Source organism: Pseudochaenichthys georgianus, chromosome 4, assembly GCF_902827115.2.
Source record: "Pseudochaenichthys georgianus chromosome 4, fPseGeo1.2, whole genome shotgun sequence".
Lineage (NCBI taxonomy): Eukaryota > Metazoa > Chordata > Actinopteri > Perciformes > Channichthyidae > Pseudochaenichthys > Pseudochaenichthys georgianus.
The window spans coordinates 43804481-43818208 of record NC_047506.1 but is presented as its reverse complement, the minus strand read 5'-3'; the positions used below and the strand labels follow the sequence as shown (position 1 = coordinate 43818208).

At 42.4% G+C, this 13728-nt stretch overlaps 1 protein-coding gene and 1 long non-coding RNA gene across 5 annotated transcripts in view; one reads left to right on the top strand and one right to left on the bottom strand.

Annotated features, from left to right (window-relative positions):
* The window catches only part of rab6ba (RAB6B, member RAS oncogene family a), a 131068-nt gene that overhangs the window by 80434 nt on the left and 36906 nt on the right, over positions 1–13728 (bottom strand). The gene's annotated exons all lie outside the window — the stretch shown is intronic.
* On the top strand, positions 2555–4069 carry LOC117445760 (uncharacterized). Of its 2 annotated transcripts, none has more exons than XR_004552039.2 (4): positions 2555–2631; positions 2921–3057; positions 3572–3671; positions 3837–4069. It is a non-coding gene; the product is annotated as an uncharacterized lncRNA (long non-coding RNA). The 2 variants fall into 2 exon arrangements; XR_004552040.2 differs by having other exon boundaries at positions 3572–3675.

Here is a 13728-nt window from a genome sequence, read left to right as displayed (position 1 = left end):
CGCCAGGGGGGAGCTAGGGGGTGCTGAAGCACCCCCCAGGATTGCCAAAGCACCCCCTAAGCACCCCCAAGAAATATGTTTTTGATTTTTTTCCGAAAATTATTATTATTATTTTTATTAAATTAAATCAGAAAAATTATTGATTACATCAATGCAAATGTGAAACAAATACACGTTTGACCAAAAACATAGAGCCAACACAGGTGATATGATTAGGCCAATGGCCAGCACCCATTAGATTGTTGACCTACCCATAGGCTAAATTACTTTGTGACACTTGAGTGACTTCCTGTTAGCTGGAGCCCCACATTATTTGCTAACAGCAAAGTGACAAATGGATCGTTTTTTAGTCCTTAAACGTCCACGTGTGGACTCAATCAAAACCAACTGAAAGCGAGAGGGATTCTGCACATAATAGGCTCCGTGTTTAATTCAAGCTCTGCTCTCTGTGTGTGTGTGTGTGTGTGTGTGTGTGTGTGTGTGTGTGTGTGTGTGTGTGTGTGTGTGTGTGTGTGTGTGTGTGTGTGTGTGTGTGTGTGGCACGAGCCATTTTGTGTGCGTGCGCAAGCGAGCGAGAGAGAGAGCTCGCCTCGCGCACCAGTGGGTATCTACCGGAGATCGTTGTGGTTAGCATCTGGTGCTAGCTAGCCAAGCTAACGGATATAGGCTAAGGAGCTTTTTCAACAACAAGGTGGAGGGAGAACTCTCTCCTGTCAGACTGAGAGTCTCAGATAACCTCAGCTCAGGTGAAGTAAAGGACTCTCAGTGTTTAGATAGTTAACTTTAGTCTAGTTATCTCAGTGAGTCTCAAACTGTTTGTTTTAAAAGGGGAGTGATTTGTAAAATATCTATAAAGAAATATAAAATCTGTTTACAGTTCTGTTTCATAATATGTTGAGAGATACTGTATATCCATATATCTTTTCATTTTGCTCTCAAAGTGCACCAGATCGATGCTTTTAACTTCAATATTTAAAAAAAAATCTTCCACTAGAGGAGGTGAGGATCCTCATAGAGGAGGTGAGGTCCACTCCCCACTTGTAAAAATAGCACTTTACCCCTGCTTACACCTATATGCCGTGAGCTGATTACCGAGCCTTCATTGTAACAGTCGCGGGTTCACTGTGTGTGCGTGTGGGGAGTGTTGCAGTAGAACATTCAACTGTAGTGCTGGTGCATTAATGGGAAACCCTTAATGTTTGAGCACCCTCTATGAAACGTCAAGCTACCCCACAGCACCCCCTAGAGAAAATCTCTGGCACCACCACTGCCCTTAAGTGTTCTGCTCAAAATACCAAACAGATCACCCATTGCATGCCTCATACCCCTCTATTTCAGCCCTGTTACTAAAGTGCTGATTCTGGGTCTGCCCCTTTAAATGTAACCAAGCTGCTGCTGGCCATGCCCCTTTGGAGCTGCTGCTGGCCACGCCCCTGAAACTCAGATAAACGCTGCTGTGATTAAACGCCATATCATGTTCCAAACCACATCCAACATTATTTCTGAAACAGTATGGAGCTCAAACGCTTTCTCTCTCACGGGTTTACCACAAGGACAGTAACTTTTATATTTGGCTTCTTTACACATACTCTCTCCAGAATAGCGTTAGCTCTGAGTGTTAGCGATGCTTGCTAATGTAAACACAGACCATATTACTTCCAAAACATGTCGCGCATTGATTCTGATACAGCACATAGCTTGACATGTTCTTCATTCAGTGTTTACCGCTAGAACAGTGCCATTGTATGTATTATATATATATATATATATATAACAACTTTACTCTGAGTCACTCTCGTAGACATCCTGCTGAATACACAGACACACAGCTGAGGGAGGGGATTCAGCTAGCGACTGTATATGGGGACGATAGGTTGGGACGTGGGTGGAACTTTGCCAGGAGTTCGATGTAAAGCCAGCCAACATTTTACTAATGTTGTCATGACTGCAGCAAATCTGGATCAGCTCTGTTTTACCCCCGTTTTGACAGGCAGGCAGTTGACAATTCAAAAGAGTTCGATATTTCAGCTACTGAATAGGCTACTCTACAGCAGTGAATGAAGGATGAGCCTAAAACATGGTCATGCATCCAAAATGTTTATTTTTAAACAAAATAAACACTTTAAAATGATAATTAGCACTTTTTTTTATTCAGCCTCATATGTCAGCCTCATATGGCTGTTGCTGCTGCTGAAGGAGGGGGCTGCTGCTGGAGGAGGGTGCTGCTGCTGAAGGAAGAGGAGGCTGGAGGCTGCTGACGGAGGACCGGGAATAGGTGTGTGGCAGAGTAAGGTGTTTGGCAGTGGCCTAGATGTTATGACCTTCGGTGCAGAGGTCTGTTAGGTCTTCTTTGCCTTCTTAATCTGACTCTTGCTGCCAAGATACCCTTTATGTTTATCCTTCCTCTCAGCCCTGATGCACTTTGATGCAATCCTTAACCTCAGCCTGATGTATGTTGAGAGGATTTTTTTTCTTCAGGTCATGGCATGAGGGCAGGTTGCTGTCCAGCAACATGGGTTCTTGTTCCAGCTGTGACACTGCATTTGAGGACTCCATGAAGGAATCGCTCATCCTCACACGGAACAGCTGCTCCACGTTCTGAACACGGGTGAAAACCTCATCTGACTGACGGTAAAGTGCACCCCTTTTCAATTATTTTAATACCAGCAGACCAGCTCTCTCATTTATATCCTGTAGTGCCACAACAGAACCTTAGTTGTATTGCTTTTTTAACGGTGTCTTTCCCCCACCGTATCCCACCTTTTTTTGATTGCCCAAGTGCTCTAATTTGGTCTGTGTTGAAGATTTTTTGAAACTTTAGATGAATCAAATTGTGTTTTTTTTTTAATGCCGAATGAATTCTCTTCTGGTTTACCAGAGCCCTCTCTGCTCTCTTTCTTAGTAATCTCTCCCTTCTCAGTTGCCTCATTTGATCCTCCACGTGAGCCCGGTCACAACTGGCCCTTGGCAGTCTGGTCCCTGGAGCACCTGACCCTGGCAAACTGGCCTCTTCATAGCTGACCCCTGACTGACTGGCTCCTGGCACACTGATCTCTGGTAAGGTGGCCTCTTGATTGTCGGCCCCTGACATACTGGCCCCTGGCAGTCTGCTGACACCTGTCTCACTCTCTCTGTCTGTGATGTCCCTTTCATTCCCTTGGAACTCCACCTCAATATCTCCCTGAATCTCTGTAACAATAACAAGGCAATTGCTGTTATATGTGTATGCTGCCTTTACATGTGCACCTATTGTCATGTAAGGGTACACTACACTCCTATAGTGACATTCATCTAAGTTCGTCTATTGGCAATGTTACAGTATGAAGAGATCTGAAGATGATGTACATGTGGTATATGAATCTTCAGAGAATCCCTGAACCCTGGTATTTTTGAAGCTGTATAATCTGAAAGTTGCATTAGGAGTGTAGTCTATCCTTGAATTATATAACATGGGAAACATTGTTAGCTTCATATATCATACCAATGTTTGATGTGCAGTAATAGGTGTGGTCATTATTCCTGACAGCTGGAGGCATACTCCTTGACGTGGATTTCCTCCTTTTCGGTTTAGGCCGATGTATAAATACTGTTGGAACAGCATCTGGCCTCAACCTCAAATTTCCTCCTGATTTGTTGCCAATATATTGGTCGTCTTCAAAGTGTACCTGTGGGTAGGTAGGTTTGATCAGTTTCCCCTGCACACTTCAAATGTCATTGAAGAGTCATAATTCTCTACACTTGGAAATATGATGCCCTTTAAAATGTTAACAAGTCATGTCACCTCTGTGAACATTACTTACATGACAGAGTTTTCTGCTGTTATTGTCCTCTGTCAGACACAGGTTTTGTCTGTTGACCATTGCCATCCATCTCTTCCTTCGCTCTACGTCCTTAGGAAGCCATACATCCGGAACCCCTTCTCGGATCGATTAGAGCACCCAAATGCTATGTATGACAACTGATCTATTAAAATGCAATATAAACGAAAGTGCCATAATATTTATTGTGCAAACATTTTAACATGAATATTGCTGTCCTCTGTTCAGTCTGCTCCCAACTGTATTCTCTCCCATTATTCACACTGTTCCTATTCTTGCTCTGCTTCTTAGGGCCCAGGAAGCAGATGAAGAGGATGTCCCTTTCACAAAGGAACCTTCTTGTTTTTTTCAAAATGATTAGGCCCCTGGATGCCCTAGACTAGAGTTCTGTATTGCTTTTTTGTAAATAGTTGCTTTTTTGTAAATAGTTGTTTGTAAATATTTGTAAAATGCCCCCACCCACAATTGTTGTTCGCACAATTATGCTTGTGCGAACAACAATTGTGGGTGGGTGCTTATTGTGCTGCAGACGTTGAAGGACCTGAGTCTCCTGAGGAAATACAGGTGAAAGGTGAGGAGAGGTCATCGCTTGGAAGGTTTTATATCCTGTGGTGTCTCAACAGAACTTAATATGAATTGCTTTATTGTCTCGTCGCTGGATCGCCTCCCCCTGGCAAAGTGGCCTCGTCATTTTAATTGTTATTGTTGACAAACCTGTTTTTGTTGCTCTGTTGAACCATGGTTCAACAGGAGCTTCTGTAAATAGTTTTGTAAATAGTTTGAATATTTATCATAGTAATCATTTTCAGTCTCCCACTCTCTCAATTTAATTTATCGTTTCTTTGCCCCACCATATATTTTGTTGTCCAAGGGCACTAATTTGGTCTGTGTTGAAGATTGTTTTACACTTTAGATTAATCAAAATTGTGTTTTTTGGCTGAATTAATCATTTTCTGTTGAACCCTAACCCTCTTTGTTCTCCTTCTCATTCATTTGACTTTGTTTTGTTCTAACACACATCACTTTTTCCATACACTGTTCTTAATAAGTAATAGGCTACCAAGCTTTCCGTTGTCACCCTGCCTCTCCAAATGCAAAACTGTCAATAAAAAGTATGCAATAATGCAATTACAGCTGAAACAGTACTTGGGTGTGTGTGTTTTTTTATATATATTTACCATTCAATAACGCAATCGCTGCTGTCTGTCTGTCCCATATAAGAACATGACAGCGCAGCGTAACTATACTACGGACGTGACTGCCCTGGCAGTGACAGCAACATAGCCTGCTTGTGCTACCACACTTTCCCCTCAAAATATCGTTAAATAACGAAACTTGTAAATATTGCCAATCCATACAAAGTGTAACCACATCATGTAAATATGAAAGCAATCTTTAAAAAATAACAGCGTTGGTTTAATCTATGACTATTTTGACCATGTTTGTGCTGTTTTTGCCATAGAGAAGCATTGCCACGGAAGTGCGTTTTGAACTATCCCGGCATACATAAACCACGTGACCGGCTGGCGGCGACATCAAAGTGTGTCGTAACTCTTATCTCTCTATGGCTCTGGTTGTACCTACACTTCCTACAGTGTAACCTGAGACCAGGGCCGGTCCGTGACGTTGCACTGGCGTTATAGATGTTCGCCTAGGGCGCCAGATCTGTGGAGGCGCTGCGCTGACAGCTCTGGGAGGGGAAAAAAATGTTTTGACCGTTGGTGCTCATCCTAATTTTCGCCTTCATGTAACAACATTCATAATTAAGTAAATGTAACACCCTTTTCTTCCCAGTTACACTTTTCATTTGCCCTGTACGATGGGCGCTGTAAGTGATGAAAATGGGGTATGTTGGCTTATCTGGCACCCGCAGCTCACAGCCAAAGTGCGAGTGAGCGTGGGAGCGAGCGAGGGAGAAAGGGAGGGCGCTGTTGTTATTTGCATCTGGTGCTAGCTGCTCTAACGGAAGAAGAAGAAGATGTTTCTACAATGATGTGGAGGGAGAGTCCTCTCCAGTGAGGCTGATAACTACAGCTCAGTGAGGTAAAGGACTATCAGTGTTTAGATAGTTGACTTTAGTCTAAGGGTGCGTTCACACCTGCCTTGTAGAGTCCGGTTGAATCGAACCCTGGTGCGTTTAGCCGCTTGGTGCGGTTCATTTGGGTCGGTGTGAACGCAGCCCGAGACCTCTTAAGTGAACTAAACAACCGGACTCTGGTCCGCTAAAATAGGTGGTCTCGGAGCGCTTGCTTGCGAACTCTGGAGCGGTTCATTGCTGGTGTGAACGCAGTCCGCACCAAAACATAGGAAGCGCAGTATGTACGTGTCACAAGAACGCGGATATCTTCAAAAATCTTTAGCGAAAGAGTCTTTCAAGACATCCGCGGTTGTTTAGTTAAAGAGTAAAGCAGAATTAAGTGTTGAACAGTGTCGTGTAAAGTAAACATTCTCCGTCAGCTACATAAAAGTAAGAACACCTGTCGTCGGTGAAACGCCCCTCCTCTGCAGAACGTCTCTCATGGATAAGCAGGAAAAGAACACCGACAGGCTGATCAGGAGCCCGACGTGAAGCGGAAGGATCTAGATCGGCATGAAGGTGTTCTTTTCCCCATAATGACCGCGCTGCTGCACATTATGCCGCTTATTACATGGCCACATTCTCAACAAAGTAACGACATGACTCCCAATATTAATTGAAATGCTTTTGTGGATTTAGAAAATTATTTTATTGATTTAAAAAATAGTTGTATGTATTTACATTTACATGTATCCGCTAAGAAAATAGTCCGTTGTTACTGTTTGAACTAACGTAGCAACGGCAGGAACTGCTTCGATCGCGTTTTTGAGGAGCTTCATGATTACAGATTTGAAAATCGTTGCTTGCTTTAAAAGTAGCACAATTCATTATGTCAAACCTTGGGACGTATCTAGATATCCCTGCCCTAATGCCAAAGTAACTGGCAACTGAATATGTGTCGCCGTCTGACCTATGTCTGGACCGCTGCGTAAAAAGGAGGGTTTCTGCCCGTTACTTCTCCGCTGTTTTCTTGTCGCTCTTGTCTTGTCAGTTAGTTTCAGCCAAACTGTATACAGTTAAATCGAACGGACTTCTTTGTGCAGATGTGAGCGTCCTTAACAACGGTCAATAAATCCTTGACAGCGGTCTGTCTGTTCTGGATTAAAAACGTGTCACGTGTTTTGAATTGACCAATCAGAATCGAGTATTAAACAAAGCCATGTAATACAGTTTTTTAACGGACGTTGTCTGATTATATAATCATATGTCTGTTGATCTCCAGACTAACAGCAGCATGAGAATAACTGCCGAAAGTGCCGATGCTCCATGCCGGAGACTCCTCTAGAAATTGCCGGGATTTGCGTTTGTACCCCTTTAATGTCTGACCAATGGTTGAACAGCATTTCCGAGCACATGACTTGTGTTTAAAGTTTATAGTCCATTTGAGTTTTGCCCGTGTGAACGTAAACCGAACCTTCTGAAGAATGAAACAATGTAACAAACTGTCGTCTGGTGCGCACCAGAGAGCGGACTATTAGGTGTGAATGCATCCTAAGTTATCTCAGTGGGTCTCAAACGTTTTGATCACAATTTATGTAAACACATATTTCCAAGGCACTCCTTTATAATTATTGGGATAAAACAGGTTTGAAATCAGTCCAATGTATACTATAGGACAGTAAACCAGACATATCGTTTTAAACTGGAAATAAAAAAATATGCATAAATAAAATAGTAAAATAAGATATGAATGAACAACAAAAATAAAATACGTTACCTGTTATTGTTATTGTTATTGGTTATGTTCAAATTATTACTTATTTAATTATTAAAATGTAAACCGATATTTTTCATATGGGTGTTTAGAGTTGTACCCCCTAGATCTAGTCTTTAGTAATTCTGCTTAAAGTGCACCAGATTGAAGCATTTTACTTTAAAATGTTCAAAAACGTCTTCCCGGTATGCCTGAGAAGGCAGATAATATGCTTGAACTGTTTTTAAATGGGGGGGGGTTCCTTTAAAAGTTGGACTGTTTCAGTGGTTCTCAAGTTACAGTTACATAGCAGTGAATATAAACAGACTGATTAATGTGAATATTACTGTAAACTAACCTGTGTAAAAGTTTCTCGAATAAATGTAATTTTTTGGTGGAAGAAGCATGTATAATTTTTTTAACCTGCCCCTCAAAGAATCGGAATTGAGAACCGTTAAGAACCGGAATCGAAATGTATTATCGGAATCAGAATCGTGGAAATTCAAACGATACCCAACCCTACACACCTGTGAGGTGGGATGGATTATCTCGGCAAAGGAGAAGTGCTCACTATCACAGATTTTTTCAGATTTGTGAACAATATTATAGAGAGAAATGGTTATTTTGTGTATATAGAAAATGTTTTAGATCTTTGAGTTCATCTCATGAAAAATGGGATTTATATTTTTGTTCAGTGTATGTCAAGTCCACATAAAGCAATATCAGTGGGCATGATAAGCAAAAAAGGTAAAAGTTCTAGTGGCAGCAATACATCTTCAACAGCTTCATCAGTAAGAAGAAAGGCGGAGGCAGAGAGAGCTGCGCTCATATCACGCGCTGCTGCCTTATCACAGAAACACTCACTTGAAAAACAAGAAGCTGACCAGGAAGCAATGAAAGCCAATATCAGAGCTGAAATGGAAAAGCTTGAGCTTCAAACTGATATTGATGCTGCAACAGCCAAAATTAAAACATTGGAAGCTTCTGAGGATGATGACTCTGATCCTGACCCTCATGTGGGGAGGAGCAGTATGACACTGGTCAGCCGGCTGAAAATGAGGATTTCCAGGATGAAGAGAACCAAGGAAAACCTGTGGAGAAGGATAATAAAAAGAGTTTCATATACTCAAATTCAATGAACTCAAGTCATGAAGCCCCTAGTGGTCATGACCAAGTATTACAACCAGGGCCCACAACAAGGACAGCAGCATCAGCACAGCAGCATCACTCCATCCAAGTCTGACAAAGCTCTCGGACAGAAAGCAATGACTTTATTCAAGTAATGCAGCGACAAAACGAAATCACTGAAATGCTAATGAAGGAGCAACGCTTAACATTACTCCCATCCAGAGAAATACCCATCTTTAAAGGAGATCCATGACGTCTGTAGTCAACCCACTATAAAGGACTACATTTCCCACGGCGCCTGTACTAAAGCCACAGTGATGGGCAACCTGTGGAGAGAGCAGCTCATCTAGTTCCATCTGTACTGTAGCTAGTAGCCTAGTTTCACCTACCGGGGTGGCAACTGACACCCTAAAAATAGGCCTTGCCACCCCAGCTGCCACCCCAGTTGGCAGCTTTGTTTTTGAAAGAAAAGTTGTGGCTCATCGGACATTTATGAGAGAAAGTCTCTAATTTCCGAGTGCAAGTGAATGCAGCACAAGATGCACGTCATGTAACCCCTCCCCCGGTCCTGGCGCGAGCGTGGACATATGATTGGCGGCGATTTCATTTGAACGGGATGGCGCAAAACGAGAAGCATTCGGACCCAAGCACTGAAGAAATGAGGTATTTGCGGTCTACACTGGCAGAGAAGAGACTGTCAGTTTGGCTGTACTCAGCATTGAATCAAAACGCACTAAAGCTGTTGATCTTAATATGTTTTTAAGGCGTTTTTCTGAACAAGATGGTAATCGCCACATTCAGCTGTAATAGACATGTCAACTTGATGCTCTGCTCACGGATGAGCATACAAAACTATTAAGATGATGACCTTACGTGTGTAAATATATTTTTTTCTTTGAGGGGTTCTGCCCCGAAAAAACTGTTTTAAGTCCTGAGAAAGTCAAATAAGACGGTGTGTAAAACTACACTGCCCAGCCAACAGAAAGTAACCACTTTGATTTAACTAGGTTAGTAGGTAAGGGCTTTCCACTGGATAATAACTGAAGTATAAAAGAATGCATGACTGAAGTGATGGAGACCATGTTGAAGGCAAACACAACATTCAAAATGAATAACAAGGAGTTTAGCATTCTCAATGTATATACACCATATGAGTCACAGCATAATGAAGATGAATACCTGAACAGACTTGCTTTTATACATTCTTTTATTGTTGATAATCATTCCTCCAGTGTTTATGTAGTGGGTGATATGAATGCTGACATATCAGACAAAAGGTCCTTGTTTGCTAAGCATATGCTACAGTTTTGTGATGATAACAATCTTATATTATCAAGCCAAATACTTCTGCCTACAGATAGCTATTCATATATAAGCGAGGCCTGGCATACAACTTCATGGCTTGACCATTGCATAAGCACCGCTAATGCCCATGACATTGTAAGATCAATTGAGATTGTGTATGAGGCATCAATGTCAGATCACATTCCTTTTATAATGTCACTAGATTGTGATAGTCTCCCTGAGATGTCTCAGGAGGCTAAACATGCCTGTACCACTAAAGTGGACTGGTCCAAGCTCACAAATGAGGATAGGCTATTGTACTATGGGAGAACTGATGTCCTATTAAGTGATGTATATCTACCCAAAGTGGCAACTCTGTGTGTTGATGTGGGTTGTAATGAAAGCTCTCACCGTGAAGACCTCTGTAACATGTATGATTGTATTGTGGGAGCTGTATGGGAGGCCAGTATACCGTGCTGTACCTACTCTAGGAAGAGACACAACGTCAAGCCAGGGTGGAATACACATGTGGCTGATCAATACGCTGAAGCCAAGAATGCTTTTGGGGCCTGGGTCCAGGCAGGAAGGCCCAGAGAGGGGCCTGTCCTGGATCTCAAAAAGCGTACACATGCTAGATATAAATATGCAGTTCGTTATGTCAACAAACACACAGAAACATTGAGAGCGGACTCGATGGCTGAAAAGCTCCTTCATAATGATGTGACTGGCTTCTGGAAGGAGGTGAGAGCTCTGAACAGGGCCAGTACGTCATTACCGTGTACCATAGAGGGAGTATCTGGAGCCGATAACATAGCTGAGATGTGGAGGCAACATTACTCTACTATACTTAATTGTGTTAAAAGTGACCCCTACAAAGTTGGTAGTGTTGTGAAAAGTGACACAGTGGGAATCACAGCTAAAGAGGTTTATCGAGCAATTGAACAGCTAGCTGATAACAAAGCATGCGGCTCTGACCGAATCACTGCAGAGCACCTTAAACTGGCAAGCCCGAAGGTTGCAGTTCTTCTTGCCATTTGTTTTACCGGCCTCATGACTCATGGTATGTTGCCAGACTCCATGTTGACGGTTACCTTGGTCCCTGTCATTAAGGACAAAGCGGGCAAGGTAGGGAGCTTGGATAACTATAGACCAATTGCTCTGGCCAGTGTGTTATCCAAAGTCCTGGAAAGAATTTTGTTGGATAGACTATGTTCTTATTTATGTACCTCAGATAACCAGTTTGGCTTCAAGGCTAAGCATGGTACTGAGCTATGCATCTATGCTTTGAAGGAAATGGTAGAAACATATAGAAGACAGAATTCCACTGTTCTGATTGGTTTCATTGATGCCTCGAAGGCTTTTGACCGAGTTAACCATCATAAACTGTTTTTAAAATTGAGACAAAGAGGTGTGCCTAACAGTATAATTAGGATCCTGGCTTATTGGTATGCCAACCAGAGCATGCGGATCAAATGGGGGAATGCAGTCTCGGCGCCATTTGGTGTTGGTAATGGAGTCCGCCAGGGGGGGCTCCTCTCACCGAGCCTTTTTAATATCTATATGAATGATCTATCGGATGATTTAAGTGTCTGTAAAACAGGGTGTGTGATTGGTAATGTGATTGTAAACCATCTTATGTATGCCGATGATCTGGCAATTGTTTCTCCTAGCAGTGCTGGTTTTCAACAGTTGCTAAATGTTTGTTCTGATTACGGAGTCAAATTTGACGTTAAATACAATGTTAAGAAGAGCGCTGTAATGACCTGCAGAGCAAAAGGGGATAAGAACCTTTGTTTTCCAACATTCTATCTGTCAGGACAGGTGCTGTCTGTTTGCTGTAACACGAAGTATCTGGGACACATCATCACAGATGAAATGGCTGATGATGATGACATGTATAGACAGCGGCGTGTCTTATATATACAAGCCAACATGTTGGCTAGAAAATTCTCTTGGTGTTCAGATAAGGTTAAGGTGAACCTCTTTAGAGCGTATTGCACTCCTCTCTATACTGCCCCCTTGTGGGTCAAGTATAAGAAGGCGAGCCTCCGGAAGCTCCAGGTTGCATATAATGACTGTTTGCGTATACTGCTTAGAAAACCAAGGTGGTGCAGTGCAAGTGAAATGTTCTGTAATGCACGAGTCAACACGTTCCATGCTCTTTTGAGAGGTCTGATGTACAAATTCATCTGTCGATTGAATGTTTCTCATAACTCTGTCATTATGCTGCTTTCAAATCCGTGTCTCAGTGCTGTACGATACCAGTCACCTCTGTGGAAACATTGGTATGGCTGCCTTTTTTTAGTTTGTATTTGAGTGTTGTATGTTTTGTAATAATGGACCAAGAGTCTCTTTAAATAAAGATGATGATGATGATGATGATGATGATGATGATGATGATGATGACAAAGAGGAAATAACAGGTAAAATCAAGCAAATCCCCCTCTCAGATTCCACAGCAAGTTAAGTTAAAGTTAAAGCCTTTTATTGTCACTATACACAAAGTATAACGAGATGCAGAGTGCAACTCTGTCCCGGTGTGCAAAAAAAATATACAAACAAATACATAACACCAAAAAACACAGCAATAGGACATACCAGCAACCAGAACATAAATACAGGCTGGTGATTTAATTAATCAGCTTTGTGATGGAATAAAAAATGCACAGTGCATTTCCTTAGCTGTGGATGAGTCCACTGACACCACTGACATTTCTCAGTTGCTGGTGTTTGTGAGTTTTTATGATGAGGCAAAGGGGGAGTTTGTTGAAGATGTGTTGGGCCTGACGAACCCATAACTGTGCAGCTCTTACACTGCGACTCTGAGGGGTCAAGCATGACACAATAACAATGAAAACTGCTGCATACAGATTATTTTTGTTTTTGCAACCTCGTGTTAAGAATCTTGTTGCAATTGTTTAAAAGTTTGAATGACCGTAATAAACGGACCTTTGTCTTATTGAAACATTTATTTTGGACCTTTAAGATTTGTATTTGAGTACCCCTGATCTAAACCATCGGAGGCCAAGCAACACTTCAAACTGTGAGTAATTTAAAGGAAAGAAACGAGATAGAACGGTCTGTTTAAGCGTCTAGTGGCTTAATGGAAAGATAAGGAAGCAAGCCACGACAGTGCTGTTTATTTTGTTTTGTTTTTTGTTTATTTTTGCGAAAATGTTGGAAAGTTGAAGACCAGACGAGCTGCTGCATTCTGGATGAGCTGCAGAGGTCGGATGGCACATGCAGGTAGACCAGCCATGAGGGAGTTGCAGTCTGGACCAGAAGCTGCGTCGCTTTCTGGGTCAGGAGGGGACGTATCTTCCTGATGTTGTAAAGAGTGTATCTGCAGCACCGGGTTGTTGCAGCGATGTTTGCAGTGAAGGACAGTTTGTTATCTAGGGTCACACCCAGATTCCTTGCAGTCTGAGTCGGGGAAACAACAGAGGTGTTAGTGGTACAGGTGGTAGTGGGACAATCTTTTCCCGGAAGAAAAAGCAGTTCAGTCTTGTCAAGGTTGAGCTTGAGGTGGTAAGCAGACATCCACTGAGAGATGTTTGCTAGACAAGCAGAGATGCGTGCGACGACCTGGGTTTCAGATCGGGGAAAAGACCAAATTAATTTAGTGTCATCAGCGTAGCAATGGTATGAAAAACCATGCGGGCTAATGACAGATCCGAGCGAGTTTGTGTACAGAGAGAAGAGGAGGGGACCAAGGACAGAGCCCTGAG